Source organism: Pseudoliparis swirei, chromosome 7, assembly GCF_029220125.1.
Source record: "Pseudoliparis swirei isolate HS2019 ecotype Mariana Trench chromosome 7, NWPU_hadal_v1, whole genome shotgun sequence".
Classification (NCBI taxonomy): domain Eukaryota; kingdom Metazoa; phylum Chordata; class Actinopteri; order Perciformes; family Liparidae; genus Pseudoliparis; species Pseudoliparis swirei.
This window is the reverse complement of record NC_079394.1, coordinates 16,636,303-16,651,084: the sequence shown is the minus strand read 5'-3', so window position 1 is coordinate 16,651,084 and position 14,782 is coordinate 16,636,303. Positions and strand designations below refer to the sequence as shown.

The 14,782-nt window shown below is 44.9% G+C and overlaps 1 long non-coding RNA gene across 1 annotated transcript; it reads right to left on the bottom strand.

The window, feature by feature from the left end:
- Positions 1-2,161: 2,161 nt before the first annotated feature.
- LOC130196209 (uncharacterized) lies at positions 2,162-3,139 on the bottom strand. The gene is made up of 3 exons (XR_008832206.1): positions 2,430-3,139; positions 2,275-2,399; positions 2,162-2,177 (listed from the first exon to the last, which is right to left on the bottom strand). It is a non-coding gene; the product is annotated as an uncharacterized LOC130196209 (long non-coding RNA).
- Between the last annotated feature and the right edge of the window lie 11,643 nt (positions 3,140-14,782).

Genomic DNA, 14,782 nt, shown 5'->3' with positions numbered 1-14,782 from the left:
CTGCTTTGCTGAATACGTGTACTCGGGTCTGTAGGAAGGGCCTCTGCTCGCTCGATTCCTGACAGACTGAAATTCCAAAAGATTAGTTTTGCATATACAGTCTTTAAGAGCATTTGTGATTGGGTGCGCATAATAAGTAGGAGGCGGCCCGTAGTTTAGACTTAGGAGCCTCATTGGATCACAGGGTGTAGTCCAACCCTCTATGCCCCACCCAGGTCTTCCTTCTCCAGCCATCAGTAGTGTGTGCATGTTGTTTCTCATTTCAGTGAATATGGGGTTAATTAATTCTGCTTCAAGAGTTCCTGTGCGGGACAAAGACATGATTCACTTGTTGCTTTTTGAAAATTCTCTCCCGGGCTGGGGAGTCTTAAGATAGTCTTATCTCTTTCGGGATGGGACGAACTGTGGCGAGAAGGTCGTTCCCAGGATATTTACAAAGGGCCAGTGTATGTGTGTGTGTGTGTGTGAGGGGGGTCAACACAGGGCCAATGTGCTCAGTGTTGCACTATAATTCTAAAGTATCTATATATGACCTATTTTCTATTAATCCATTTCTACAAATCCCCCTTTTCACACCTGATAGGTGTGAACTACTTTGATCAATTTTAAACGGGGTTGGGTCTAATAGGTTTTCCCAATGTTCAAATAAGTGGTGTAGTCCCCCTCTTCTGGGGACCCTTTCTCACCCACTGCAGTCTTCTCATAGGTCATCACAGGATACTGTTCTAATGGTTTGTCATACTCGGGTAATGCCAGGACAGATGAGCCCACGAGGCAACGTTTCGTAGCCTCGAAAGCGTTATCTGCCCCTGGTGTCCATTGTATCTTTCTCGTCATGGTCATGTCGTCAGTGTAGATTGTGTCCAACAATGGTTGTGTTAAGGTGGCATGATCTGCGACCCATGATCCGCAGTAATTAGTCAAACCTAAGAACTGCATCATCTGTCTCTTTGTCACGGGTTTCTGTGATCTTTCTCATCTGAGTCCTAACCTGACCATCACCTCCCTCGGGTCTGTTTTCTTTACAGTCCCTGGCCATATGCCCTTCTTGTCTGCATCTGTAACACAGGAATTTACCATGCTCATTTCCTCCTCCCTGGCGTCCTCTGTTGCCGCCCTTATCTCGGCCTCTTTTATGACCTCCCCGTCCTCTTGCTCCCCCTCCCCCTACAACAAACACCTCCTGCTCATCCCCCTCTGCTGTTTCTACAAATGCTGCTGTTTGCTCTATAGTTTGATTGGCTCTCTCAACCAATCTTTAAGACTGAGGAAAACTCATAATAAAAATATAAAATAGATAACTATAAAAAATTAAAAGGATCAATTTAAAAATGAATAACCCACAACCCTGAGATTAAGAGTCTCATGCTCTACCGACTGAGCTAGCCGGGCAATTGATCAATTAATTTAAAGAAAACAAAACAATGCATTTATTTAAAACAACATTTAAAAAAGTAAAAGATGGTCGCACACTCTACTAATTAATAGTTATCTTCAAAAGGAATTCTTCCGTCACTGTTCTTGCTCTGTCCTGCTCTCTGCTCTGTTATTGTCTCGCTCTGGGTGCGTGCAGGGTGAAAAACGGCGCGCGCAGCTAAGTGGGGAAGGGAGGGGCTGCTCGTTCTGTGAAGGCGCGTGCTTTTTGCGGAGCCGCGCACCAGCGGACAGCTGGGTCTGTCACTCGCAGTGTTTACGTTTCTGCTCTTGTATTATTGCAGTGTTAAGCTGAGTTACCTCTTTGTTTCTCAGTATTAGTTATCAGTATTTTAAAGTAAAATATGTCTTTCGCTAAACCAATCAGCGTTGGCGTGTGAGGTTGTGCTTGGCAGCGTGTAGTGTGTGGAGCTTTGTATCAGTTATCCCGCAGTATCACTCTCCGTCTCAAGCCATGCACAATTTTATCAAAAACATTCATTCACTTGCATTCGACATTCATTCACAATTATATGGTGGTATTTCTTCAGTTTATGTTTCAACTCTATTTAGTCCCTCTATTGGCTATGAAGAATTACAATACGCCCAGTCTGTAACACAAAATTGCTCAATTACCCATAAAGCTTTTCACTGGGAGTGTAAATCATCCCGACTCAGTCTTATATGTTAATGAGTCCTTGCCCTTAACCAGTGGAGCTTTGCCCTTTAGTGGAGTAACCTTTACGTCCTTTAGGTGGAGAAACCTCTATCAAACCTCCTTTGGGTGGAGAAACCTCTACGCCCTTAGGTGGATAAACCTTCACGTCCTTTAGGTGGATAAACCTTTAGGTGTGGATAAACCTTTACCTCCTTTAGGTGGAGAAACCTTTACCTCCTTTGGGTGGAGAAACCACTACCTCCTTTAGGTGGAGAAACCTTTACCTCCTTTAGGTGGAGAAACCTTTACCTCCTTTAGGTGGAGAAACCTCTATCAAACCTCCTTTAGGTGGAGAAACCTTTCCTTACCTGTTATCTGAGGTCACTGGTTGGATCTGGATCCCGTCAATCGTCTCAGGAAAGAAGGAGGTTGGACAATAAAGACACCGGCCCGGCCACGAATTCACGTCCCGGGACTTTGACAGGATCAGCTAAGACCCTGGCTGTCGACAGACTTCGGCGTGTCTTCCCCTCCCTTTTTTCCGTTGACGATGTGTTGGGATCCGGCTCGAAGGACCAATTAATGTGGGGTTTTCACCTTAAAGATAAAGCCCCGCTCGTTCAATTACCAGACCAACTCCAATGACCACAGATGACAGACTCGAGCTCGTAGTTTTACTTGCTGCAAGGAGAGAGTTGAGCTGTGCCTTCACACGTCTCCAAAACACTCTGGCTCAGTTCTCCCCCGACAGTCCTTTTATTGAAACAAGTGGTTACACAAAACAGGATGAGGTCTCTTATCAGTGATGCTTCATGACCTTGAGTCCTGTGTGGTGTGGGTTAGGGTGAGTTATGTGGGGAGACCTGAAACAAAACCTTGTTCCTGTGTCTGCTTATTAACCAGATGTAACCCTGGAACCTTTTGCTCTCAGGGTGACCGGTACAGAATAAACAACACAGCAATAATATGATTGTAATTATTAATCTTCTTCTAATAATTACAACCCTTTGGAGTAAACAATAATTCATAGGGCTTACATTCTTTAATACAAATTGAAAACACATGATCCAAAACCTAACAGAGGGAGGCGCTCGGCACGGCGACTTCTGGGAACCATAACGAAAACAATGATGCGCCTGATATCGTCTGATGGTCTGAACCCGGCATAACAAGGTGGTCATTTTATTTATCCATTCAGCAGGGCCATGGCATCAGACACAGGTCCAATGGACCCTATGAGACGTGAAGGCACAACGACTCTGGGGAGGATGCAGAGTTAGTAATGTGAGATGGAGAGATGAAAATTCATCCATAAGGAGAGAGAGAAGAGGAGAGAGGTGCTCAATGTATCCTAAATGTCCATGAGGAGAGAGAAAAGAGGAGAGGAGCTCAGTGTATCCTAAATGTCCATGAGGAGAGAGAAGAGAGGAGAGGAGCTCAGTGTATCCTAAATGTCCATGAGGAGAGAGAGAAGAGGAGAGAGGTGCTCAGTGTATCCTAAATGTCCATGAGGAGAGAGAGAAGAGGAGAGAGGTGCTCAGTGTATCCTAAATGTCCATGAGGAGAGAGAGAAGAGGAGAGAGGAGCTCAGTGTATCCTAAATGTCCATGAGGAGAGAGAGAAGAGGAGAGAGGTGCTCAGTGTATCCTAAATGTCCCCCAGCAGCCTATCAGCATATAGAACCTGATTCAGCCCTAACTATAAGACTATCAAGAGGAAAGTCTTCAGTCTACTCTACACGAGGTGACCGTCTGCCTCCAGGACTGAAGGTGGAGCTGATTTCATAGAAGAGGAGCTCGATAAATGAGGGGATAAGAGACGTTTCTCACTTCAAAGTACACTGTGTACAGACTTGTGTTCTTTTGGAGTCTGGTCTTGGGAGTCCAGACTCTGAAGGACGGGAGGACGGTCTTTCTGCGATTGGAACAGCAGCTGACTTGACGTCACCACATCAGCTGTTCTTGTTTATGAGTTTACTCCAATTATTCACTGTAAATTATTTTTTACAGTCAAACAAAATATGACAACCCTGCTTTTTTCCAGGGTTTGTGTAAATATAAATAAATATCTATTTTATATTGTTAATAAATATTTAGATTAGATATAAATATGTTATATACAGTATATACATATGTGTGTATATATATATTTGTATGTATATATAGTTATATTACACATGTAATTGCAAACAATTCAGTCAAAAGTAGAAAGACAGCACTATAGTTCAACGTTAAAGTTTAATTAAAATATTAAGTTATGAAATTTGAACCCTCAGTCAAACTGATTTAACGTTATCTGTGAATAAATAATAAACTCTTAGTGCTCGTTAGATCCTCCAAAACCCAATTATTATTTCTGTTTAACCGCTACGGAGACGTCAGAGCCAGCGGAGCATTTCAAAAAGTCCTGCCGAGATCAGGCAGCAGTTTTTGCTGTCTGCGACTTCCTCGATTTACATGAATATTGTCTTTGTGCAGACGCCGTGAAACACGATACTAGCTGGCATTAAAGTTTGTGAGCCAACTTCGGAAGAAACCACTATATATATTGTAACGACTCCATGGCCGTCACCCATGGATTCCCCCCCAAAGCACCAGAGATTCGACGCCAATACCGGGATATTTGACAACATACTTTATTTTCCAGCAGACCGCACGATGGCATCGCTGCTCACTCTCCCCACTCCACTCTCAACTGCTCCTTTTATGAGAGCAGCGTCGGCTGCTGCTGATCTGGTTGCCAATCACGGGGGAGCTGAATCCCGCCGGGACGGGGAACGGGGAACTGGGACCGGCCGGGATGGAGACGGGGGAAGGGGTAATTGGCGCCGCCGACGGGACCCGGGGATCTGGGGTCGGCAGCGCAGCATATTCAAGTTTTTAAATATATGTAGTTCATAGGCTCGTAGTTTAACAAACTAACACAATAACAATGCAATATAATATAAAAATGTTTGTTTTTCATTTCGAGCAGCATTCGGGTCAGTATTTATTTTGCTCTTGTTTGTTTAACCCTTGTGTTGCCTTAGGGTCATTTTGACCCGAATCAATATTACACCCTCCCCCGCCTTAGGATTAATTTGACCCCATTCAATGTTTAATGTCGGTGTTCTTTCGGTAGTCAACAAACAAACATAAAGTGCCTCACACTTAAACTTGGAAAACAATATTAATTCTAATAATTTTCTGGAGGTTTTAATTGCTGGCGTCAAATTGAACCCAAAGGGTAAAATATGTTAGTAAATATAAAGGTAACAGGAGGGTGAAACATTGAATCGGGTCAAAATGACCCAAAGGCGGGGGGAGGGTGTAATATTGATTCGGGTCAAAATGACCCTAAGGCAACACAAGGGTTAAACAAGCGCACCAGCAGCTGAGTGACATAGGCAGAGACAGACGAGGTCCGTGTCTATTCTCAGTGCAGTCGAAGACATATTTTCCCCCATACAACACTTTTTTTCACACGATACTCACAAGCATCGTGTGAAAAAACCTGTTCATCAACACCCCACATCGCTGGCCAACCACATTTCAGGTGTAAGAAGTATCAAGGTGTTGGAGCGGGCACTTATATTTCTCTTCATATTTATTCTCAAAATGTCATTTTTCTCTTTTAACTTTTTTTGGTAGTGTGGGACTGTTTAATCAAAAATACTCGAGGGCTGAACTGATTCCTAAATATTATCGATGATAATTCTTATCAAGCCTTCTCATACCACCATCTTCGGTGACGCCAATCAACGGCGACAGACGGAATTAATCAGTGAATCCTGTGTGGCAATCAACAGGGGAAAAGCTGGTTAACAATAGCCGTAAACTGCTCAACAATAGAGCTAACGGCTAACGTTGCGTGGAGTTACATTGTGATGTGTGTTGGGCGACAGGTATAACGCTGCATTTCAACTATAATCTTGCAAGAATGTTTTCTTATCAGAATTTAGCGATTTATGCAAAATACAACAATAACGACAACACTATACATGACAATATCAAGGTTGATTAACGACATTCATAAAGTGTGATTGTGTACATGACTTGAAAATAGTTGTTAAGGAGCCTTGAAACTTCAGAATGTAAGATACTGAAATACTCCCAAGTCATTGTTCAGCTTCATGCATTAAAATAAAGGCAAGAATACTCATGTACATAATGAGATTTTAGCAGAGCAGCGAGTTGAAAAAAGCAATTTTATTCAAGTGCATGTTTCCCACAGCAGCAGTGAAACATTTGGCAGCCTAGTGTCTGTATTTTTTCTGTCTGGGAATCAGTCCCCCGCTCTCAGCCAGATGAGCGAAATGTTCAAATATTGGACTTCTCTGTGAAGGTTTTGCGACGTCCGCCTCGTGACAACATTGACACGAAGCGAAAGTGGGTGGCGGGAGGCTGTGGCGAGCTGTGTTTTTGGGATGTCGGAGCCTCCAGCCTCTGTGTTGCCTCACAAATGCAAATCCACAATACACACACTGCCTGTCGGTGTTACTCTTATTATCGTGAGCCGGGGGACGTCTTTTGGCACAGCCTGTCCTCGCGTTTTATTTAGTGCTTTTTCATCCTCTACCTCGAACGCACTCGCATGCTTTCCCCGCATCTTGATGCCAAAACAAACCCACGGACAGCTTGAAAAAAAGTTTGAAGAAAAAAATTAATACTTCAAATAAAAATCATTATTTCTAACCTTGTCAATGTCTTGACTATATTTTCTATACATTTTGCAACTCATTTGATAAATAAAAGTGAGTTTTCACGGAAAACACGAAATTGTCTGGGTGACCCCAAACTTTTGAACGGTAGTGTATATCGGCAGTACATTTGAGCTAAATGAGGGATCCTGATTGTTCATATGGTTCTGATAAATGTAGCCTACATCTAACATGGTGGAGATGATGGACTCATTCTAAGCTAATGAAAACGCAACGATTCTTAGTTTCAGAGGGATTGTACACCAATGAAAACATTAGATTATATTTGTTCAATATCATTTAATTCTAAACAATGGCTCTTTAAAAGCTAGAAGAAGAATTCAGCTTATTGATTTACTCAGCAACTACCAAAGTTGTTTTTCCGTGAAGCCGCATAGGGTTTCATCCATTTACCCGCTGCAGTGAAATCGGGAGGCGCCTCAGACCCCGTTTACACGATGGGAAAACGCATATATTTTCATGCGTTTTGGCCTTTCATTTACACAAAAACGGAGGTTTTAACTCTTTTCAACGATCATTTCTAAAAACTCCGGCCAAAGTGGAGATTTCTGAAAACTCAGTTTTTGTGTTTGCGTGTGAACTAGGTCAAACGGAGTTTTAGGTTGTCAAACGTCACAGTCTGCGACTAAAAATGCTTCACGTCATGTGAGCGTCCTATGTTTACAGTTAGTTTGGCCGCTCCTACCAGGGTTGCCAGGTCTGTGACAAAACCAGCCCAATATCAGAACTCAAAATATGCCCGTGCCAAACCATATACACTGCTTTTAAAGTGTGTGTATGTGGACGTGTCCAATGTCCATATGTGTACATGCTGATCTGGAGTCAGTTTGGTAGGATTTGTGTATAAATAAATTATTTCATTTAAAATATGGATTTTTATTAAAAGATATTCATGTAATTTACATGCAAAATAGGTCTACCCGAACCAGCGGACAACAAATTCAACCTGCGGCAACACTTCAAAAGTAGCCCAATTCCGCGGGAAAACCACGGACCTGGCAACACTGGCTCCTACGTCCAGTGTCGACTGCCTTCATTTTCGTTGTCAGGTGCGCCCGAGTTATTTCCTCCTTGACATGAGGATACTCCTCGGAGGTCTCGAGTCTTGAGAATTCTGATTGGTTTGCATGTCTTTATCCTTCTCGTTACACTGCCGACTACAGGTTTGGCATAGTTATGATGGCGCCTGGGGGCGTATGTATGCGGGTTCATATAAACAGAAACTTTTTTGAAAACGAACTTGTGTGTACGACGTTATTTTTGAAAACGAAGGGGCAGAAATATTCGTTTCTGTAAATACCCAGCTATGTGTAAACGTGGCCTCAGTCTGTTTGCCCATCTGTCTGTTTGTCTGGAATTCTAAATAAATCCAATTACTAATGTCCAAGCTGTTGAGAAACCAGTAACTGGATTTAATATAACTCAATGGATTCATGTATGCCATGACTCATTTGTAGCACACTGGAAGGCATCTGCTGGGTTTTCTTTTTGGGGAGGGGAGGGGGGGGGTTGCTTGTTCTATTGTGTTTCATACCTTGAAGGATGTTGTGACCTGTGTGCTTGTTTTTGTTACAAATTCAGAATAAGTTCTTTCGATTGATTAATCAGATACAAAGTAGTAATACATTTTATTTGTATAGCGCCTTAAAAAAGCACTCAAGGAACTTTACAAACCACATGTTGAAGCTTAACTGTAGAAAGTCCACGTGTTCGATGTCTTTAATAGACCTCAGAAGCCTGCGGTCGCCCCGACTTGAACGCCTTATCCAGACGGGGTAATAACTATTCCAGTGGGAGGTGGGTAATAAAATATTCCTTTTATTCCTTGTGACGCCCCTCTGGCTGGAGGCGGGGTTGCCAGGTCTTTCATGTGTTGCAGGTGCGGAGGAGGCGGAGCGTCATCGCAACCGCATTTAAGATCTGTCAACAGCAGCCGTCGGGGTGGCTGAACCCTCCATCATGAGGAATGAGGAAAAAAGACTGTTACTCTTGTAAACAACCCGGTGTCTCCTTCGTCTTTGTCGTGGCCTAAGAGCCGGGTCGGGACAAGTGGGGGCTCGTCCGGAGGTGCGCGCGGTAAGTTGTTGAGTTGGCTAGTGCGTGAGCTGCGTTGTTTGTGTTAGAGACAGCGGACACCGGGACGGTTGGTTGTCGGAAGCTGTGCACTACTGAGGAGACACACGGGTTGTTAGGGTTGTAATTGGGTTATAATTTGGGCAGTTCAGGAGGGTTTTAGCAGCGGTGCCAAATAGTGGGTGTGAGAGCACAATCCCGGGTAGGTTTAGCGGCGGGACCCCCTTGGGTTTGTGAGTTTGTTCTTTTTTCGTAAAAAATATAATAAAAAGGGAAAAAAATACAAATTAAGATATTTGTTTTTTCGTGGATAGTGCTGCAGTAAACGTTAGAGCAACTGCTCGGGAGCACGCCATAGTCTCGGGGGGGGGGGGGGGGGGTTGCCAATTGCCGGTGGTCTTTCCGTACTATTGGTAAATACCCGCCACTAACTGCATGAAGACGTTAGGGACGCGTGAGATCGGTCAGACCGGGGTAGGCAGGTTGGTTAGGGGGGATTTGCGCTCTTCTCGACCCTGTGGGCACTAGATAGTCACTTGTTGTGTAACATGGCGGACGTAGGTGCATTTATTACAGCCCCATCAGAAGAGGGATTCGGTGGGTGTACAAAGGAGCAGCTATTAAAAATTGCAGCTCATTATGAGATCATTATTTCAGATAAGGGGTTGAAGGATACTGTAAAGAGGGTATTAAAAGATAAATTGAGTGAGATGGGTGTTTTGACAGCTGAACAAAGCCAACCTGATACGGTCGATTTGTCTCCGGCTCTGCTCTATATGGCAACCAGTGGCCTGACGTTTGAGCAGCAGAGGGAGATGCTTGTGTTACAGCTGGAGCATGATAAACTGAGATGGAGAAGCAGTTGGTGGTGGAAATGTGGCGGGCCCAGACTAAAGAGGCAAGACTGGCTCTGCAGCAGTGTGGACTGGACTTGATCAGAAGTGGGAAGATGGCAGTCGGTTCGGTGGACCGGGAAGGCTTCCCTTCCTTATGGCAAAAGCTGCAGACCCTCTCCTCACTTCGCCTGCCACGATCCCTACCGTCTGAATCAACTGACCGGTAAGCTGGATAACCCCCGGGCCCTCGGCACCAACGCCCAGTTCCCTAAACCTCCGCTTGTGTGTTAACACAGTCGTCGGCCAAGGCAACCACTTCCGAAACGGTTTTCACTTTTTGCCCACTGATGTGTGTGGCAATATCCTCACGTATCGAATTTTTTGAACTGTTCCAGCACCATCAATTCGCTTAACTCCTCAAACGTCTCCACTCTTAATGCCGAACACCAGCGGCCAAAATGGGTCGTCAAATCACGGCCAAATTCTAGGTGCGTCTGTTTCTGCTTTCCCCCACGCCCGAAAACGTTGGCGGTACGCCTCAGGGACCAACTCATACGTCCTTACCGTCGGAATCTTTTGCCATAAGGAAGGGCATTGGAGGGCTGACTGTTACGCTCTGAAAGAGAGACAGAGACAAGACACTGTACAGGCCAGAGCGTCTTGCATAGCGGTGCCTATGCCCAGTTCGTCTGCGGTGGCTGGAGAGAGTCATGCGGCGCGGGATAAGACGGTACCCAGAGGACTTGACTCTTTTCTGCCTTTTGTGTCAGAGGGTTCGGTTTCTCTGGTGGGAAGTAAGCGGAAAGTACCGATCAGGATACTGCTTTGAGGGTTATCTCGGTTCTGGTGTAGTCCCGATGGTGTTCTAATCAGAGATTGATAAGGTGGTCACTATTGTTGCAGTCGGAGGTGTAGTTAGCTTTAGTTCTCAATAAGAAAATAAAGAATAAGGGGTTAGACTGTTTAGTTATTTGAGTTAGTTGGGGTATTTGATTAGATGGGGGATATGAATGAGAGTTCTGGTTCCAGGGTGGAAACCCAGTTTTGGGGGAGGGTGACGCCCCTCTGGCTGGAGGCGGGGTTGCCAGGGTTTCATGTGTTGCAGGTGCGGAGGAGGCGAGCGTCATCGCAACCGGGAACAGCTGACGCGGTCCCCGAAAGCATTTAAGATGTGTCAACAGCAGCCATCGGGGTGGCTGGAACCTCCGTACCATGTTAATGAGGAATAAAGACTGTTACTCCTGTAAACAACCCGGTGTCTCCTTTGTCTTTGTCATGGCCTAAAGGTGCGTTCACACCAAAAGCAAATGCGATTTTTTTTGCGTCGCCCAAAACGCGTGAGTTTACTCGCTCAATCATTTGCCATGTTCACGCCATTAGCGTTGAGACGCTCCGCGAGGGGCGGAGCTTATCTCCGTGTCTCGTCTCCGTAAAGACAGTTATCATTTCCTTCATCCACCACAGAATAACTAACCAGTAGTTCTGCTTTATATTTGTTGTGGACATCCCACACACTAACGCCCTCGTGTTTGGGTTCATGACATCACCCGTAGGCTCACTCAGCTCGGTCACTTTCACCGATGAAGTTACTGTTACGTCTGAAAGACCAGCGCTACGAGAGCAGAACACAAGAGCTGATTGGCCCGAGTTGTGAGATTACTGCCTCAAAGTGGAAATATTTCAACTCGGGGCGAAAATTGCGACGCTGTAAACGCGTCGCCCACATCGCGTCGCCCCAAACGCGCTGCCCGGGAAAATATTGCGTCTATCGCAGCCACACGCGAAAAAATTGTTTTGCTTTTGGTGTGAACGCACCTTGAGCGCCGGGTCGTGACACAACTCCACAGCCGTCACCCGTGGGTTCCCCCCCCCAAAGCACCAAGGATTTGCCAAGACCATGGTTTGGTTCCGTAACATTCTTTTATTTCACTCCAGTACAGCAGACCGCACAACGGCGCCTCTGCTCACTCTCCCCTCCTTCCACTCTGCTGCACTTTTATGGATGCAGCCAAGGCCAATTACAGACCCCACACACCCCCACCGCCTGATTTAGGCCGGGGCTCCATCCGGCCTAACCTACTCCCCCTCCCCCCCATGAGAGCGGGGCCGGAGGAGGGGGCTCTGCCGCAGCGGCGACGGGTCTCAGGGTTAGGCGGCGACGGGTCACAGGGAGCAGGGGCCAGCCACAGCTGCCTTGAGGGCGCACGTCTGCCTCGCAGCCAGGTCCTGGAGGCCCTCCAGGAGCTGGCGGTTAGCCTCTGCCTGGTCCCGCGGCATCTCCTGAATCCAGCATCTGCTCCAAACCGCTGCATTGCCGGTCTGGCTCTTCTCCTTCCCGGTGCTTTTTTTCTCCAGGGGGCCCCACGTTGGGCTCCAGTGTAACGACTTTCGGGCCGTCACCCGTGGGTTTCCCCCCAAAGCACCAGAGATTCTACCCTACACAAGATACTTGACAACATACTTTATTCCACTCCAGCAGACCACACGACGGCGCCTCTTTTCCTCTTTCACTCAATATTGCTCCTTTTAGGGGAGCAGCGTCCGCTGCTGGCTGATTACCAATCAGCCAGCAGCCAAGGCCTAAATGGACTCAACCCCCACAGCTGCCACATTCCTCTTAATATTTAAGAACCAAAAGACAAGAGGGATTCCTAGCAGTCAAGGATCTTCCATTTAAAAAATCATGCGACCTCATTTATATTTAAATTGTTATTATTAACATTAATATTTAGTACCCGTAGTATGAAATCTCCATGTATCTCAGTCCCCACAGTCCGACTGCATCATCTGTATTCAGCCTACAGACAATGTGTATCCAGGGCTGTCTCCACAGCTACTTTTCAATGCTGCAATACACTGCAACCCACTGCCAAAATACCCAAACTATGCCACCTGAGAGCATGAATAGGTTGTTGTTGTGATTGCAATCGAAAATAAGCCCGACGAAGAACTTCGAAATTAAAAATTTGAAGAAAAGAAAAACCAACCGAAGTGAAACTGAAGGATCTGCAACATAGATTATAAAAAGATGACATGCTTTAATGACCCTGCTTGTTGCCCTTTTCCTCACACTGGTATTCTTATATTGCGTGTGATTACACGGTATGTTGATGCATTAAAGCTCTGGCCTTTAACTCAATTTTAACCTTTCATTACAACGCGGCTCTAAATACACCTCCGTAGGCCGCTTATATGTAAAAATGCTCCTTGCTTTATAGTTAAATATGCAGTTGAGCTGGAAGGTGGGCTGTCCCGCTGGAGGGGGCTTGTTTCTCAAAAGGTTAACTGAGTGGGAAGTCTCCCTGACCACAGATATATGAGGAGGTCCAAGGCGGACCATATATCAGAGACACTCTCACGCTATGTGCAGAGATGACGAACAAAAGGCATCCGACACTTGACGCCAACTGGGCAGCAGATCCGTCCTCCGTGAGTCACGGTGACGCACGACATTGGTTTGTTTTTTACCATCTTCCTCGTTTTTCTTCTTTTTTTCCATTTCCCGGCGACACCGTATCTTATTTTCCTCTTTGAGATTTTATTCACGTATGTTCGTTGACATGATGGATTAATTAAATAAAAAAATAAACGTTTCAACAGATCTGTGAAATCGGGTTGACAATTCGGCAATAGATCACAGGAACAAATGACTAATTTGGCTTATTTTGATATCTGGACATTATGGCATTTTTTAAAACAGAATGTTGCGGTAATAAGAAGATTATTTTTAATCTGCATTTGTAAAGCCCTCTGATAATTATCGAACAAATGGTATTTGTATAAGGAGTTGGGGTTGTTATTATTGATAGCATTTTATGCCATACATACATGTATCTGTGAACTTGTCACAGACCCCAGTATTTCAGCTCCATGTGATTGTTCCCCAAAATAATACACAAATATAAATGATGGATTCATTTATCAGTTAAATGCTTTCAACATCGCAGAGGCATCTGTTCTCAGTTTTTAAAATCATTGTAATTTTTTGGGGGTTGGACTGTTTTCTTTGGTACAGAATAAGCCAACTTCTGTGACGCTAATCAACGGCGACAGACGGAATTAAACAATGAATCCCGTGTGGCAATTGGCAGTAGAAAAGCTAGTTAACGTTAGCCGTAAACTGCTCAACAATGGAGATAACGGCTAAGGTTGCGTGGAGTTACATTGTGATGAATTCAAACTCTATTCAGTATACCACTGTAGCTTCTCTATTGCCACTACCCATGGGTTTCCCCCACAAGCACCAAGGATAGCCAGACAACCGCGAGGTTCCGTTTGGTAACATCTTTTATTCATATCACACTCAACACCGAGCAGACCGCAAACCTGCTCCTCTGCTCACTCTCCTGCGCCACTCTCAACTGGGAGCTTTTATGAGGGCGGCCTCGGCTGCTGACTGATTTCCAATCACCAGCAGCCGAGGCCAAATTAGAGACAGCTGCCACAACCACCTTTTGCACTAAAGGAATCATTTAAATTGTTACTAATTTCTGACCCCTATTTTGACCAAACAAAAAAATCTGGTAATAAAAAATTAATCTGTAATGAGAAAACTATTTGGAAAAGCACTCAATGTCTGAGTCTACAACTTTAGTTTAGCACTGTGCTCTCATCACTTTATTATTCTAATTCAGCACATTTGAACAAATCTGATCTTTTGTAAATACGCTTACGCAATCCGTCAGGCTTCTACCCTTAAACTCTTAAAAATGAAATTCCCTGACAACAACTTTTCTTTTTTTTCTTTGACTTAAAATGAGTGTTTGTTTCCTAGCTGAGGTACGTGACGTTTAATGTGATGTTAAAATGAGTCAACGTGTACTTCCTGTTTCACGTGCGACACCGACAGCGGTCTCCTGGGTGAAAGTCCTGTGTTTGCTCAACCCATCCACCCACTCGCCCTAACCTCCTGGTAAAGCAGACTTCACTTGAAGAAGCATATTGCTGATCCAATGAAGACAATTTATAATCTGGGGAGAATAAACACATCCATTTAAAATAAAAAAGATGTGAAACTGCCTCGTCGGCGTGTTTTCTCAGCGGGAGAAAAAATGCATGCTGCAGCAGCTCGAGGAGATGACTAATGCCTGGGTGGTGGTCTTT